This window comes from Mus musculus, chromosome X (assembly GCF_000001635.26).
Source record: "Mus musculus strain C57BL/6J chromosome X, GRCm38.p6 C57BL/6J".
NCBI lineage: Eukaryota > Metazoa > Chordata > Mammalia > Rodentia > Muridae > Mus > Mus musculus.
This window is the reverse complement of record NC_000086.7, coordinates 48,332,515-48,349,992: the sequence shown is the minus strand read 5'-3', so window position 1 is coordinate 48,349,992 and position 17,478 is coordinate 48,332,515. Positions and strand designations below refer to the sequence as shown.

Genomic DNA, 17,478 nt, shown 5'->3' with positions numbered 1-17,478 from the left:
TACATTTCACAGAACTCAGAAAAAGAAAGACCTCCTTGGTGTCCTCATAGCCCTGCAGTGGCAAAATTCTACTGTAGCTTTAAATGGAATCAACACTAAGATAGATCTTAGTAATGAGGTAAGGAAATTTTGTTTCTTAGCAGATAGTAACGATGTCTCAACCCCAAAACTGCTGCTACATAGAATTCAGGCCTTCCCAAATCTTTAGCCCAAGTTAAAATCTTTAAATACAAATGAAGCCACATCTTGCCTTATTTATTTAACTCTACTGGGGAAATCGGAAAATCACAGCATTTTACAAAGAACAAGCCACATCTTCAAACTCATCACAATTTATCTACCAACAAAGAGGAAAACACCACCTCAACACTAGACCTGCAGTTTTCTTTAAAGGTGGGGGGGGGAGTGGGGGGTGGTAGGGAGGAAACTAAGCATAGTATCACCCACTCTTATCCAAGCACTTGGAAGGCTGAGACAGAAGCAGGCAAATCTCTGTGAGATCAAGGCCAGTCTGGTCTCCATAGGCCATATCTCATTAAAAAAAAAAAAAAAAGACAAAATAAATAAATAAATAAAATAGTCAACCTATCAGAGTATTGTTCCCTGCCTGCCCCCCCCCACCCCCATGCACATACTCCAAAGTTTTTCTCATTGTTCCTTAACAAATCTACACTTACTATGCTAAAAATGATAAATTTTTACATGTTTTATGAGGAAAGAGTTGCTACTGCTTTAAAAAAAATACTACAAGAGCTTACTGGAATTTTGGAGACAGAAACAGAGTTACGTTTTGCTCTTGACCAGAACACAACTTTAGTTCGCTAAAAGAACATTTTCAACATAAAAGACCATTTTAAAGTTATGAACAGCAGGAAAGGCTATGATTTAGAAAGAGGACGATTTCCTACATTTTACAGACTGGCATGAATAATACCTGGCTCATATAAGAGATCATATAAAATACTGCCCTCGAATCCCCTAGTGACACAAAGGGAGATTACTTATTTCCTCCCTCTTTAGCTATCCTGGCACTAAAGATTCGAGCAGACACAGACTCAGACTGACTTCCAATGCTAACATTAAGAAATTTCCTTTCTAAAAACTCCCACTGATCTAAGTGCCCCCTCTTCCTTCACACAGCCATCCTCCGTGTTTTCTCCCCCTTCCTGTCCAATTAGTAGCAAGTTTCACTCTCTAGTCTCTCCATTCCCCTCTAGTGTTCATGTTCCCATCCAAACTCAGCACAGAATTCTTGCATGGCTTCTTAAGAGGCTAGCTGACCCTGGGAAAGCTCTATATATTCAACCCAATCCATCCCAGATAGCTCCACCTAGAATTCACAAACCAGTGTAAACATAGTCCAGTCAAATCCTGATTAAAGTCTCTTTTTGGTGCCCTTAACTCTACTGTTCAATTCTGGCCCAAGGCTCTCAGGTCCCTGTTCTTTATCCTGTTTGTTTTGCTCTGGAATTTCTATTGCTTACCTCCTTATATCTAGGATTCCTCCAGCTTACAGACTGGAAAAACTGGTGTAGTCCCACTTTCTCCTATTCTCCACTCAAGATGGGACCAAGACTCCCCTTTCCCATTCAGAATCTTGACATTCATCTGGATTTGCTAAGAAATGTTTCAGCTTAATCCCAGCTATTCTGTTTCCTGGGTCCTCCCACAGTAGTGACTATCAAAAATTAATCTTTACACTCCTCAATCCCAGCTTTGAACAGCATCTGAATGCCTCTCTCCTTTGGCTCTTTAATGATCTGCTTTTCTTTCACATTGTAGGGTTTTGTTTTATTTATTTATTTTTTTCCGTTTCAATGCTAAGGCTTGAACTCAGGCCATCATACATTCTAGGCAAGCATTTTACATGCCCAGCCCACATTGTACATTTTAAATTCTTAATATGGATACTACCTCTCCTTCTTTATGGGTAAATATATTTATATTTCTTTCTAAATGCCAGTTTCTTCCTAGCCTATTTTTATCCAAGATCTTCTTTCTTACTCCAGCCTTAGCAATTCTAGTACTAAACTGTAGAGAGCCCTAAGGGTTCTTCGAACTTTCTTTGGAAAACATTACCCTGGAGGTTTCAACTTACTGCTTTCTTCTTAGTTAGACCTGACATGGGAACAATGATGCTCATCTTCATCTTCCTTCCCCCATTCCCTGCCCTATGGTCCCCTCTCCCTGACTTCTTTTGCCTTCCTTCTTTCTAGTGGTAAGCCTCTTTTGCTCCTATGATTCTGTTTCTCTCAGCAAAGCTCCTCCCTAAAGCTCACAGCACAGATTAATCAAGGCTTGAGATCCTCTGCCACCTTCACCAAGCATTTCCTTGCCAGGGTAGGGAACTGTATCATGAATAAGGCTCAGATACACACCCCCAGAGAAACCTCCTCTGCTTCCCAAGAGCCCCAAAGCCAGTAAGAAAGAAAGGCAATCTCCAGGATGCCACACATCTTCTCTACCAGTCCTGGCAAATCAAAAAAAAAAAAAAAAAAAAAAAAAGCTAGATCCAGAAGAGTGCCTTGGTATGGCCCCATTTCTCATACAACGTCCCTCTACTTTGACAACAGCAAAGCTGGCTAGGACTCACTTAGCTTTACCCTGCCCTATTCCAACAATTAGCCGTCCCTTCCTTATTACTGTTTTACAGAACTAGTCTATTCAAGCCAGACTTCTGCATCTCTTCCCCTTCCTGTATCAACTAGGTATCTAGCTCTCTTCACCTCTGGGTCAGAATGGAAAGGAACCTACATACTGTTTCTGCAAAGCTAGTAAGAGATTCAGAAGGTTTCTAGACAGGGTTTCTCTGTGTAGCCCTGGCCATCCTGGAACTTATTCTGTAGACCAGGCTGGCCTTTTAACTCCAGAGACTCACCTGCCTCTGCCCACTGAGTACTGAGATTAAAGGTCTGTGCCTATAAAGAGTCAGACTTTCAAAAGTCAGTTTAAGAGTGACTTTCCCTTGATTAGTTCATACCCACAAGAATAAATTTCATTTTTTCCGAGTGTCTATCTTTTCACTAATGCCTGCACTCAAGTGTACATGAAAATCCATTAACAAAGTCCATTTTAGCGAGCTTTTGTGCCAAGCCCTGGGGGCTCCCATCTCCCAGATCCACCTCAAAATAATCTCCTCAGGTGCAAAAACTACCTGCCACCGAGGTCCTCATGAACTACTCAAGATGCCCACGGCAAGCCTCAAGTGCATAATGGAACTTTGGATTCTTTTAACTTGACTCACCATGTCCCTGTTGCTCCCTCTGTTTGGCTTGCTACTTTTGTTTCTGTCAAAATTTTACAGGTTCCTTCTCAACCTTTTACTGCCTTTTGGAGCCTCTGGGTGATTCTTGGTGCGGGATTATCTCTTTAATCCCCAGTGGAATCTTGTAAGTTTCTTTCCTACAGACTGTCATCTTCAGTACCACCAGGTGACATCACATTCGAGTATCCTAAAACTCTGCCCAAATTTAGCTTTGACTATGCCACCTGCAGTCTCCCCAATAAGAAAGGCCCCTCACTGCTAACATTCAAGGACAAGACACACTAAACAGAACAGCGCTAGATGACCATTAAAATGGTAACTCCCAGCCATCCTTTGAATTTTATTATGAGCCTAATCAACTCCCAACTCCAAATTCATGCCCCATTTCTTTCCCCATGAAACGTTTCTGCAGTGTGATTCCGAGAAATAGTCTTCTAAGTTGAAAGACGCATGGGACTAACACTTGAAGCCTTCGAGTGTACCCCAGAAGTCTGACCAAAGCTATCTGCAGCTGCCCTCTACCCAGTGTCATAGGAACGACCTCCAAATCGCCTTGAGAGTATTCATCTGTGCCTTGCTTCACAAGCCCCCTTCCCACGGGCATGCAAAGAGCCCCCAAAACGCTGGGCTGGAAGAATGCTCGCCAACTGAAGCCTGTCCTGACTGTCTACTCTAGAAACCAGCAAGAATAAGAAAGTATCACCACGTCGACAGTTTGATCAGGCAACCTTGAAATTTTCAAAACAATACAACAAAAACACAGTGCTTCTAATGGGGAGAGGAGGGGAAGCTTGAGCGGAACAGAAGGGCACCCCCAACGGCCTGTGGTGTTGGGCCTCCTGGGTTTGCAGCGTGCTTCCCTCCCGCCTTTCCCCTCAACCACATCTTTCGATACAACAATCTCCTGCACCTCCATAACACGAAAACCCCAGCCTTGGTGCCGCCGGCTCCTCCCAGCCTTGCCCGGACGTCCCTCTGGCCCAGCCTTCCTCTCCACGGGACCCCGGCGAGGAGGGCCCCCTCCACCGTCCAGTTCACCCCTCTATCCCTTTCCTGGCTTCTGGGCGCCCCCACAAGGCTCCGTCCCGAAGCCGAACCTCCGGGAGCCAAGCCCACGAGGCCCGTCGCGGGACCCACCCCCCCCCCTTCCTTCTCCCAGCACCTCGTCCTCCACGCACCGGGCCCCCGGGGCTCCTCTTCGTCGTCGTCCTAGCTCGTACCGCCCCCCGTCGGGGACTCCACCCCCAGCCTGCCCCCGCCCGCAGAAAGCCCCCCTCCCCACCGCGCGCCGCCTGCGCCCTCTGCCCCGGCACGGGACTCTCTTTGGCCTCGGTTCCCCGCCCAGAAGCGGCGGCGGCGGCGGCAGCAACGGCGGCGGCGGCCCTAGCAGGAGCGGCGGCGGCGGCGGCAGCGGCAGCAGCGCCGCCCGGGCCCCGCCCCGCCGCCCGCCGGAGCCCCACGCCCCGCCCGCCCGCCCCGCCGCCGGACTACTCCCCCCCGAAGACCACCACTAAGCCCCCCCACTCCCTGGCCACGATCCGCTTGAATCCAGCTCCGCTGGGCCTGCTGTCCATTCCTCACGCCCCTTATGAAGCAGGGTGGGGGAACCCTGGGGTTCGCGGCCATCCCTCTCCCTCCCTCTCCAAGGGCCAGGGGATTGCCCCTGATCCCGAAATCCGGCCCCGTAACCGGAGCCTCCCTCCTTTCCAGCCCTCTGCTTTCCTCCCAGACCCCTAGCCTCCAGGCCTGGCGCGAAGCGGGTTGAGGGCTTGCAAGCCAGCTGGGTCTCCCACCAGGCTTGCCGGGGCCAGTATGAATTGCCCCCATCTCATCCTTCTTCAATTTGAGCACCCTCCCCGCCTCGCCTGGCCCGGTAGCCCCCGCCCCTAGAGCGAGGGCAGCGGAGCTTGGGCGCTCCGAAGTCATCCCCCGCCTTTTTTCCAGGGACTCGGATAATTGCCCCTGCCCCCATCACAGCACTCCCACTCCCGAACCCAGGCCCCGCCGCCACCTAGGGGTACCCCTTACCCTACGGTTCCTGCACCCCTGAAAAGAGGAGAAAGCAACCCCGAGAGAGCTCCCGTCGCACCTCCACCTCTAAGGTTGGAGGGCATTTTCTCCCGGTCTCTTCAAGACTTCATCACGGACACCACCACCCCCCCCAAAAAATAACAAGCCCTTTTTCGCCCTGCCCTGTTGGCCAGGTTCCCTTCGGATCGTCGGATCCTTGGATGGATCAGGGTTTGGGGCCAGGTACTTCCAAGACCATAGCCTCCACCTCCTTTTCTGTTCAGTGGGGTAATTCCTATGGTTACCCCCCCCGCCCCAGGATCTACAGACCCCCGTTTCCATGGAGACCCCCGCCCAGCCGAGGGGAAGACTCTCTTGGATCCTGGTGAACAAGTCTCACCTGGCTAAAAGAGAAGGAGGTCGAGAAGGGGATAGGGCAGGGCAGGGATGGGGTACGAAGGTGGAAGTGGAGGGGAGCTGTCCCGAAGGGAGGGGCGAGGACAGAGAGAGCTCCCGAGAGCTCTACGTCCGGGGACACGAAGAGGACGGCGCCCCCGGGGGGCAAGCTGAGAAGCTAAGGGAAGAGGAACGGACAGGGTTGGGGAAAGGCTTAGGATAGAAAGAAGCGGGTGGGGGAATACGAAAAAGCCAGGGAGTCAAAAGGGGTGGAGGGGTTGGGGGAGAGAGAAAAAAGACGCACCTGTTCCCGGGTCGGCTCCGCAGGGAGGCTCAGGCCGCCACCCGAGCTCCCTCTCACCCTCTTTGAACCACCACCCGCCTAACACTGCCGGCATCCGATGCCCCCCTCCGCCCCTTATCGCTACCGACCTCCTTCTCCTCTCACGGCGGCGGCGGTCGGACTCTAGGAACTGAGAGGAAGAAGGGAGGGCTCAGCAAAGCGGAGGAGAGACAGAGCCACACACTGGCAGCGCCGCGGCGAGCGAAAGAGTGAGGGGGAGAGCGGTGTGTGTGTGTGTGTCTGTGTGTGTGAGCGAAGCCTGGTGGAGTGGGTGCCGGTCGCAGGGCTCGACGGGAAGTCGAGTCCAGCCTTGTTCGCGGGCGGCGCCTGCCAGCGCTGCAAGAGACTACAACTCCCAGAATGCGGCCTTGGCGAGGGGGGGGATGGGGAGGAGGAGGCGAAGGGAGGGAGCAAGCATGAGAAGGAGGGACTAAAGCTGGGAGCAAGCGGCGGCGAAGGGGGCAGAGCCAAGCAGCCCCGGTGACACTGGGAGGGGAGGGGAGAGGAGGAGGAGGAGGAGGGGATCGCAGAGAGAACCGAGCAGATTCCAGAGAGAGAGGCAGTGGTAGCTGTAGCAAGCTGGGCAAAAAGATAGACTCCCAAGAAAGGCGGAGGCACTCAATCCGCGGGGCTCCAAGAGCTCCACGCCCCCCACCCCGATGCCCCTTAGGAGGGAGGTTGAGGAAGGGAAATGATCTGGGCACTGGGGCCAGAGGCTTGGTTGTCTGCCTTCCTTCCAACATTCTCCACCTTATGCCCCAACCTGACTTTCTCAGGCCACTAGTGCCAGAACCAGTGTGCAAATCACTCTTTGAACCATCCCCAGATCTCCCCTGCCCTGGTACCACAGAGCACACGTATTCAGTCCCCTTTTCCCAGGAGCCTAAGGGAGGCTCCCCTTGCAAGCAGGGTGTGACTCTTCCATTCTTCCCGCACCCCCCCCAGTCGCCACCCTCCATCTCCTTCCCCGGAACCCTCCCCGAAGTAGGGGCTCGCCTTTCTCTCCCCGCCAGGAAAGAGTCCTGGGGGCGACTACCCACCTCTACTCTTATACTGGGCCCCAACCCACCAGCATCCCCTTAGTCGTGTCCCCCTTACCGAAGTATTAGTGGGGGCGGCCGTAGTTGGACTAGTGTCTACTTTCCCTCTGACACTAGCTGTCCTTCACCACGCTGACCCTGTGGAAACACAGAGAAGCAAAGCACATTAATGCTCCCGTATCCCACCCTCCACGTTCGAGCCCCCACAGAAATGGTTCATAGTAAAGAGGTTGGTACTGGAAGTGAGCTGAGAGTAACTCCAGTCCTCAAACCCCATTCTGGTCATGAAAATCCAGGGATCCGTCCCTTTCCTTAAAAGCCATCAAAAAAGCTTGGATCCGGGGCTTAAATTATCTAAACCCCAGGTCCACACCATGCCAAGCAACATTACCTGGCAGGAATAAGACACAAACTAGGCTGCCCCCAAGGGAGGGAAAGTGCAGCCCTCGACGCCTTCCACCCCTCCAAAGCATACCACTAGGAGATTTAGATGGCCAAGGATAAGAGGGAGACGGAAGGGGTGCTGGAAGATTGGAAGGATTGTGGTGGGGAAGGGTCCACCGACCCCGAAGAGCAGAATCCAGATGCTAAGAGGTGGAGTGGTGGGGTGCGGCATATTGCAGACGGCGTCTTCCCTCGGTTTTCCGGGAATCGCCTGGGAAGCCCGTCCAACACCGGGAGTTGCTTACCAGTCAGTCCCCTAACCCCATTTGTGCGCGGGAGGCGACCGGAGCCCAGCTGGGAAGCCCGGGCACAAACTCCGCGGAAGCTGGCCTTCGCCGCCACCGCCGCCGCCGCCGCCGCCGCCGCCGCCGCCGCTGCCGCCGCGCTGCCTCGGGCCTCCCTCCCTCCGCTTTCGGCCCCGCAGATCTACCTTCGCCCCCGGCCGAGGCCAGACCCCGCTTGCAACTCCACGCCCCTACTCCACCCCCTGCTCTCCCTCCCCTCGCCCTCTCCTCCCGGTCGGGCCCAGCCCCTAGCGCCGCCCCGCCCTAGCGCTCGGTCCAGAGCCCAGCAAGTGCCCCGAACTCGCCCCCCACCCCCACGCCCAGGCCAGCCGGGCCGGGCCTGCTCTCCCCCCTCCCGCTGCGCCCCGCCCCCCGAATCCACGTCCTACTTCGCCACCCAACTCGGCCCGGTCCCGGTTCGTCCCGCGCCCACGCCGCCAGAGTCCGCGGTTCGGTCCGGTGCACGGTCACCCACCCCGCCCTTGCCCGGGTGCCGGCCTGCCTGCCCTCGGCAGCCCGCCGGAACGCGCGGTCCCTATCTGAGTCCGGCTCGGGGTGCCGGCCTCGGTCCTGGCGGCGGTGCAGCGTCTCCACGAGGGCTCGGATCACGCAAGATCCGAACCCGCGCAGGGTGGGGGCTGCGAAAAGCAAGTTTCTTTATCCTCCCCCCCCCCGCCCCCGCCGCAGGGCCACGCCGTTCCCGCCCCCGTCACAGCGCCCCCTTCACCTGGGCAGAGCCCCCCGGCTGCTGTCGCAACTTTGCTCTTCTCCACACCGCCCGGGAAGCGGGCGAAGCGGGAGTAGGAGGGAGGTGGCGGGAGGGGGGGTGCTGGGATCAGGCCGCTGGGCTCCCGGAGGACACGTGGGGGAGGAGGGGAAGGAGGAGGAAGAAGGGGGCGGGCCTGCACTTCTCGGGGCTCCCCCCTACCAGCCCCAGGGAAGCCGGAACCTCGCTGGGCAGCCGCAGACCCCGCACTGGCCACGGGGAAGAACGGAGCCACCTTTCCCCAGCCAGTCCTCCGCTCCAGGAAGGGGGGGGGGGTGCCGCAACGCCGTTCGGGGTCGGAGAGCGATCGTTTTCGCTCCTGGTTGATGTGTAACACGCTCTCCCCGTTTTGTTGTTGGTTTTTTTTCTTTTCTTTTCTTTCTTTCTTTCTTTTCTTTTTTTTCTTTTTTTGACTCGGTCTATGTAGGAGGGCGGGGGTCTCGCCCGAGGGGAACGCCCCCGCCAGACACCCCGCCCTTCCTCCGGGCCCCCCACTTCCCCACCCTTGGCGACCTCCGCGCGTGGTTCTGGCGCTCCAGCACTGAGGCCGCGCTCAGGCGCAGTCCTAGCCCGGGCGCCGAAGTGGGACAGGTGCTAGGGCAAGAAAAAATGCCCGGTCCTCGCCGCCTCGCCTCGCCTCCCGAGTCCGCTCGGCCCACTCTTCGTGGCAACCTCCCAGGCTGCAAAAACCTTGGGTCACCCTCAGTGGATATCACTTGCTAGGGTGTGGAGGCATCTGGTTTGGCGGGGAGACCCGAGGGAGGAAGGGACGAAAGGTCTATAAAGAGGAAAGCTTGCAAGACTTTGCAGAGGGAAATCTGCCTAGAAGGACCTAGGGCTTGGTTTCTGCCTGCTTTCCCTCTGGGCTCTTGAGACACCAATCTGAGTCCCCTGACCCTTCCCCTTTACCCTAACGACCGCCTGCCAGGCCAAGGGAGTATAAATCCTTCCTGTGTTTATATCGCCGGCCATCCCTGAGACTTGAAGGGCTTATAGGCTTGTGGACCACATTCGAACTCTGCTGACTTACATTAACTCCAAGGAGAGAGGCTTTGAGGAGGGAAAGCTGCTGCTTGACATGACTTTCAGTCTTAGGTTGTTTCTTAGCAGCTCCAACCCTGATCTGATGGTGAGGACTTCCAAGGTATTGTCTCTACCCAGAGGGTATCAGGAAACATAGTCAACAGTTCCTAAAGGATTCGAAACAGGATGTGAAATAACAGGAACTTGGGAAAATAATCTCTATGTCCAGACATATTGATATTATTTAGTATATATTTATCTATGCTAAGGAAGCCAGAGAGGTCATTTGAACTAGAAGGAAACCCTGCTGAATTAATGACTTTCTCTTCTCCCTACCCCCACCCCCCATTCCCACCCCTCTAGGCCCAGAAGTTCCATCTCTGAGCTAGGGGGTGTTTTGTTTTTGTTTTCTTCTTTGTGAAGTCTTCATGGATGGCAGTTGAGACTTGCCTGCTGTTCCCCTCACCTGGTCTGAGAGATGTATATGAGAGCAGCTAAGGCTCTGGTGGTCTTGCTATTGTCTGAGATCTGCTGTTAGTACCCCAATTGCCTGTCCTCACCACCCTCACCACTAATTCGAGCAATGTATATATAGTAGGGCCACCCAATTTTCCCCCTTTGGGAATCTCTTCACTAGTTATTTTACTTGGCCACACCTGCCCTCCAGTGCACACACCCACACACCCACACCCACATTTAAAAACTGTTTTGCACCAAGCAAAAATGAGGATTCAGAAATATGTTTGAGTTCATCAACATATGAACTCAATATGCATCACTTAACAGGGAAATCACCTCCATGTGCCTTGCTCTTGCCTATCCTGCTTTAAGTTGTCTGTCTTCGCTGATTTTAATTATTCTGGTAATTACTAAATCGCCACTAATCTTAAGGCCTTACTTAGGACCTTAGGGTTACTCTGCTCCCCATTTTGAGGCTGAAATGGATGTTAAACACATCAATTTTCACTAGTCTGTCTCTTACCATTTGACTGCAAAATAAAGGTTGGGGAGAAGACGGTTGCTTGGTTGCTTCCTGGGTGAAGCTGGAGCTTTTTTGAGCCCTTTCCTGTTGGGGACCAGACTTCCTGTCCTACAGGAGATGATGGGAAATCAAGGATCAGTGTGGGGATAGCTGTGAGAAACCTTTAAAGTATGGAGATAACAATGATTATTTTATTTGAGGCTCGCACCACAACATAACCATAATAAAAATGCCTTGCCTTTGTATAGCATCAGAGTGTTTACAATGCCCTTATGTGATTCAATTTGTTTCTCACTATAGTTCTTGGTTCTGTTATTGAGGAAACTGAGTCTCTTAAGCCTCTATGGGTGGCGTGCTCAAGGTCACAGAGTGAGTTTCTGAGCCAGGAATCCCAATAGTCCCGATGCCACATTTGTAATTCTTTTCAGTATAACACAACACTTTTGTTAAATGCCAAAACAGCCGTTTTCGGGAAATTTGTCTTTCTCAATTCTCCCATGCCTAACATCTACTGACCCAGACAGGACACTCAGAGAGGGTCAGGATACTCAGAGATGTAGGTACAATATAAAGAAGAATGTTTAGGAAGAGTCTAAAAACCAGAGCCCAGCCCTACCTTGTTGATAACTAGCAGTGGTGGCTCTAGCAAACCCTAATATTCGACCAAGAAGTAGTCCCAGCCTGATGCCATGTTCTTCATTATGTGTCCCTTCCCCCATCTCTAAATTACAGAAACCAGTGTACATTGCTGTATTATCCTCACAGAGACAACCTATGGGCACCGTAAACTGCTGCACTTAAGCAGGAGTTATTATCAGCAATGACCCACCACAGGCTCCCTAGGTGTAGCACAGAGACCTAGGAACAATACTGAACTGGGCCCTGCCCTCCTGATGCTTAGCAGACAAAGCAGGGCATTAGAGGGTCCCTGGGTAATTTAGGATCCAAACCAACCTTGGACTAAATCCACAAGGATAATTATGTTAATTCTCTGCTTTGTTCTGCAATCAAAAGCCTTGTCTCTCTAGTAAAACAGCATAGCCGTATGGCAAAAAAAAAAGAATCCTACTGATTGAGATTTTTAGAATTATCAGAACGAAGCAAATCGGGAGCTTCTGGTTCTCCCTTCCTGTTGAGCACCTCAGCCAATTGAAGATGAAGTCAGGTGCAGAAAGCAGTGTCTCGGGACAGTAGAACAGTTCATTGCAAGTCACTCCGGTTGAAGGGGGACCAAGTAAGGGAAAGGGACATAAGAGGCCTTCGTGGGTGTTGATGTATCGGTGTGGTCTCCAGCATTTCACTTTCCATTCTCTTCATCCTCCTTTCTCTCCAAATTCTATGTTTTGCCCATCTTTCACATTCTCATCCAGCATTCCAGCCTGTTCCACTTTATGTTCCAGGGGCAGGTGGGATTGGGGAGGGTTTCTTGCCCTATTTGTCATTTGCAAATCTCAGGCAACTAACAAATAACAAACCCAGGTGCAAGCAGGCTTAAGGCTTGCAGATGTATTATTCCAGCAGCAGGCCAATGGCTGCAAGCTAAGTGCAAGCTCCCTGAGAGCCTGAGGATGAACCAAACCGGCCTGAGGAAGGCCGGGCCTCTGCCCTCTCAGCACCCCTAGCCTAAACAGAGAGACAGCAAGTCTGGTTAAAGTTAGCTCTGTAACCAACAACTTTCTAGATTTTGTTCTCACAGTGGGGAAAATGGGGAAGAAGGCTAAGAACATCTCTGAGGCCTTGCAGGGCAAGCAAGCAATCCAGAAACCACTCCCCATTGCCCCTAAAACAAGTTGTTGGTTCTTGGGGGGTTGTTGTTGTTGTTGTTGGTTGGTTGGTTGGTTGTTGGTTGGTTTTGTTTTGTTTTTGAGACAGAATCTCATTGTATAGGTCCTGTTTGGCCACTATGTAGGCCAGGCTGGCCTTGAATGCACAGATCTGCCTGCCTCTGCCCTCCAAATGCATTCCCCATCTTCCTTAACAAAATGAGGTGGGTTTTTGTTTTGTTTTGTTTTGTTTTGTTTTTTATTGTTGCTGTTGAAATAAAGTCTCATTAAGTTATCCTGGTTGGCCTTGAACTCCCTGTGTAGACCAGGCTGGCTTCTAACTCACAGACAATCTCCTGCCTCTGCCTCCCAAGTAGTCTGATTAAAGGCATGTGGCACCCAACTGGTTTAACATGGTTCTTAATCAAGCTAAACCTTGTAGCACAGGTTTGTAATCCCAACATTCAGGAGGTTGAAACAGGAATGCATTGCCTTAGTCTAAGATCTTGTCAGAAAAAAAAAATCCTGCTGGTCTTGGTGGCACATGCCTTTCTTTCTTTGATCTCAGAACTCAGAGGCAGAAAGAAGCAGGTGGATTTCTGAGTTCAAGGCCAGTCTGATCTACAGAGTTGACAGAACAGCTTGGGCTGCACAGAGAAACCCTGTCTCCAAATATAAACAAACAAACGAATGAACAAAATAAAAACCCACAAAACACGCCTAAAACCACATAGTGCTAAAGGTAAAAGATGGGTCATGGAGTGATGGCTCAGCAGTTAGGAGTGCATGCTAGTTTTGCAAAGGATCAAATTCAGTCTCCAACAACCACACAGGCAGTACCAGCCTTCTACAACTTCAGCTCCAGAGGATCAAACCCTGTCTTCTGATCTCCACTGGCACCAGCACCCATATGCTCAAACTCATAAATATAGATATACTTTAAAATTAAATAAATCTTAGCCAGGCATGGTGGCGCACGCCTTTAATCCCAGCACTCGAGAGGCAGAGGCAGGCAGATTTCTTTCTCTGAGTTCGAGGCCAGCCTGGTCTACAGAGTGAGTTCCAGAACAGCCGGGGCTATACAGAGAAACCTTGTCTCAAAAAACCAAAAAAAAAAAAAAAAAAAAAAAAAAAAAAAAAACCAAAAAAAAAAAAAAACCATAAAACAAAAAAAAAATTAAATAAATCTTGAGGGAAAAAAAAGAAATGATGACTAGTCTGCAAACACTAGTCATGCCTACTCCCTGAAGACAACATAAAGTATAAAGTCTATGAACCTGGCTTCCAGAATTCTCTTATCTAGCTTCCAGTTTCCATCCCATATTCCTCCCAGCTCTCCATTAGGATCAAACCTGGACTTCTTGGCATCTCTTAGGCAGAACATGCACTTGTGTTTGGCTTCTTGCAATTTCTCTCATGCTCTCTTTCACACTGCTCTTTCATGAGCTGCCCCCGATAGGCCACTGCCACCATTCTTAGTTTGTCACCTTGGTTAGCACTTTTCTATGCTATTTTTCCAAATAAATCCTTTTTTTTTTCAAAGATTTATTTATTATTATAAATAAGTACATTGTAGCTATCTTTAGACGCACCAGAAGAGGGCCTCAGATCTCATTACGGATGGTTGTGAGCCACCATGTGGTTACTGGGATTTGAACTCAGGACCTTTGGAAGAGCAATCAGTGCTCTTAACCTCTGAGCCATCTCTCCAGCCCTCCAAATAAATAAATCTTTTTTTTTTTTTTTTTTGGTTTTTTGAGACAGGGTTTCTCTGTACAGCCCTGGCTGTCTTGGAACTCACTCTGTAGACCTGGCTGGCCTCAAACTCAGAAATCTGCCTGCCTCTGTTTCCCAAGTGCTGGGATCAAAGGCGTGCACCACCACTGCCGGGCTCAAATAAATCTTTAAAAGTCTTTGGCTATCATGGCTGTCCTGTGAGAGGCTCCACCCAGCAGCTGAGTCAGACAGACACAGACACCCACAGCCAAAAAGTGGATTGAGCTTGGGGACTCTTATGGAAGAATAGGAGGAAAGATTGCAGCCCCCTAAGAGGATAGGAACTCCACAGGAAGACCAACAGAATCACTTAACCTGGACCTTTGGGGCTCTCAGAGTCTGAACCACCAACCAAAGAGCATACACAGGCTGGACCTCGGCCTCCCTCCTCATATGTAGCAGATGTGACGCTTGGTCTTCATGTGGGTCCTGAACAACTGGAGCAGGAGGGGAGGGGCTATCCCAAAAGCTGTTGCCTGTCAGTGGGATATGTTCTAGCTGGGCTTCCTTATCTAGCCTTAGTGGAAGAGGATGCTCCTAGCCTCACAGATACTTTGCAGGAAGAAAGAGGGATATCCAGGGGGCTTCCACCTGCTCAGAGGAGAAATGGAGGGGGGGTGGAGGAAGGATTGTTGGAGGGGGTGACCAGGGGTGGGGCAGTAAGCCGGATGTAAAGTGAGTAAGTAAAATTAAAAAACAAAAACAAACCAAGAAACAAAGTCTCTGAATGAAAAAGCACCAGCATGTCTCATTTGGGTATCAGCTCTCTTCCTCTCCCTTCACCAGCTATTGCTTTTGCAGTGAGTCTTTAACTAACACATGCTTGTTAAGTAGATGAATGGGTGAGACCTAGTTCATTTCCCTGCATTAGAGTGAGAGAGCTGATTTCTACATCAGGCTTCCCTTTTTAAATGTTGGGCTCTTTTAGGGTCTGGCTTATTTGTTTGTCCTGTTGTTTTAATTTGTTTTGAGACAAGGTCTTACAATACTCAGACTGAAGATAACCCCTGAACTCTTTTTTTTTTTTAAGGTTTTTAGATTAAGGGTTCCTCTGTGTAGCCCTGGCTGTCCTGGAACTCACACTGTAGATCAGGCTGGCCTCAAACTTACAGAGATCCTCCTGCCTCTGCCTCCCAACTGCTGAGATTGAAGGCATACAGTCAGCGCCACTCCTCTGCAGACCCCTAAACTTGACCCTGCTTCCATCTTGCTCTACAGTCTAAGTCTCTTTTTTAAAAGATTTATTTATTTTTGCGTGTATGTGTGTGTGCCTGTGTATCTGTCTGTGTGCGCATAAACACAGGAACCCTTGGAGTTCAGAAAACAGAATTGTATCCCCTAGAACTGGAGTTACAGGTGGTAGTGAACACCTTATGTGGACGCTGGGAACCAAACTCAGATCCTCTGGAAAGAACAGGAAGTACACGTATTCACTGAGTCTTTTTTTTTTTTTCTTTTCTTTCTTTTTTTTTTTTTTTGGTTTTTCTAGACAGGGTTTCTCTGTGTAGCCCTGGCTGTCCTGGCACTCTCTTTGTAGACCAGGCTGGCCTCGAACTCAGAAATCCACCTGCCTCTGCCTCCTGAGTGCTGGGATTAAAGGCATGCGCCACCACGCCCAGCTTCACTGAGTCTTTTTAAGCCTTATCTCAAGGCAGGTGGATTTCTGAGTTTGAGGCCAGCCTGGTCTACAAAGTGAGTTCCAGGACAGCCAGGGCTACACAGAGAAACCCTGTCTCGAAAAAACAAAAAACAAAACAAAAACAAAAACAAAAGAAAAAACAAGCTTTTCTCTTCCTGTTTAGTGGTTACAGACTCAACCTCTGACCTTAAACAAGGATACAGTTATGTTTTGAATTTTAACTCTGCCATTTATTGCTGATAACATCGTGAATATTGAACTCTTCTCTAAGCCTCAGTTCCCTCATCTTGACAATATGAACAAATAAGAATCAAATGTGATTTTGGTCTTGAAGCACTTAAAACATAGTCTCAAGCCGGGTGTGGTGGCGCATGCCTTTGATACCAGCACTTGGGAGGCAGAGGCAGGCGGATTTCTGAGTTCGAGGCCAGCCTGGTCTACAAAGTGAGTTCCAGGATAGCCAGGGCTACACAGAGAAACCTTGTCTCAAAAAAACAAAAAACAAAAACAAAACAAACAAAAAACATAGTCTCAACCTCCTAGACATCTTGTGATACTTTTGTGATATAGTCTTACTATGTTGCCTTGGCTAGACTGGAACTCTCCCTGTAGAGCAGACTCGCCTTTAACACAAAAAGTTCTGCCTGCCTCTGCCTCCTGAGTTCTGGGATTAAAGTCCTATGCCACCACAACTGGTTCATGATATCCTTGTAAAAAAAGGGGGGGGGGCACATGCCTTTTATCTCAGCACTCAGGAGACAGAGATAGGCAGATCTATGAGTTTGAAGCTAACCTGGTCTACAGAGCAAGTTCCACGACAACCATGGCTACAAAGAGAGATACTGTCTTTAAAAAATAGATATTTTATGTCTGTGTGTGTGAGTATATTGCTTGCATGTAGGCCTGTGCACCACATGCTTTCCTGGTGCCCAAGGAGGTCAGAAGAGGGTGTCAAATTCCCTGGAACAGGGGATAAAAATGGTTATAGTCCCCCATGTTTGTGCTGGGACTCAAACCCAGATACTGTACAAGAACAGGGAGGCATGGAGGCCTGGAGAATTGGCTCAGCCATTAAGAGCACCGACTGCTCTTCCAGAGGACCACGGTTCAATTCCCAGCATCCATAGAGTGGTTCACAACAGTCTGTAACTCCAGTCCCAGGGCATGCCACATCCTCTTCTGACCACGAGGCATGCATGTGGCTCATACTTATCAGGCAAAACACTCATATGCATAAAATAATAAGGTGCTGAGAATGTGAGAACATGTGCTTCATTTGAGCATAGGGATAGACACAACCTGAACATAAAGGAAAAGATGTGCTGCGTGCACATCCTTTATCCCATTACTCAGGAAACAGAGGGAATCAGCTCTCCATGAGTTCTAGGCCAGCCTGATCTACACAAGACAGCCAGGACTAGATACTGTATCAAAAATTTTAAAAAGTCAAAGAAAGGAGGAGCTAGAGAAATAGCTTAGAGGTTAACAGTGCTTATGATCTTCTGCTCTTGCAGACGCTCAAAGTTTGGCTCCCAGAGCCCACACCCACAGCAGGCTGCTCACAGCTACCTCCAACTCCAGCTCCAAGGGATCCAACACTTTCTTCTGGACTTCACTGGCACCTACACTCACATGCACATACCCACACACATGCACACAATGAAAATAAAAGTAAATCTTTCTTAGAAAGAAAGAAGAGGGCTAGAGGCATGGCTCAGTGGTTAAGAGCACTGACTGCTCATCCAGG

At 50.2% G+C, this 17,478-nt stretch overlaps 1 protein-coding gene across 7 annotated transcripts in view; it reads right to left on the bottom strand.

Annotated features, from left to right (window-relative positions):
- The window catches only part of Bcorl1 (BCL6 co-repressor-like 1), a 66,711-nt gene extending 58,076 nt beyond the window's left edge, over window positions 1-8,635 (bottom strand). The window contains exons 1-2 of one of the 7 annotated variants that reach the window (NM_178782.4): window positions 8,510-8,635; window positions 7,113-7,192 (exon numbers count right to left, since the gene is read on the bottom strand). The gene's annotated coding sequence lies outside the window, so the exon portion shown is untranslated. The other 6 variants (XM_006541497.3, XM_006541499.4, XM_006541498.4 and 3 more) reach the window with 6 other exon arrangements.
- Between the last annotated feature and the right edge of the window lie 8,843 nt (window positions 8,636-17,478).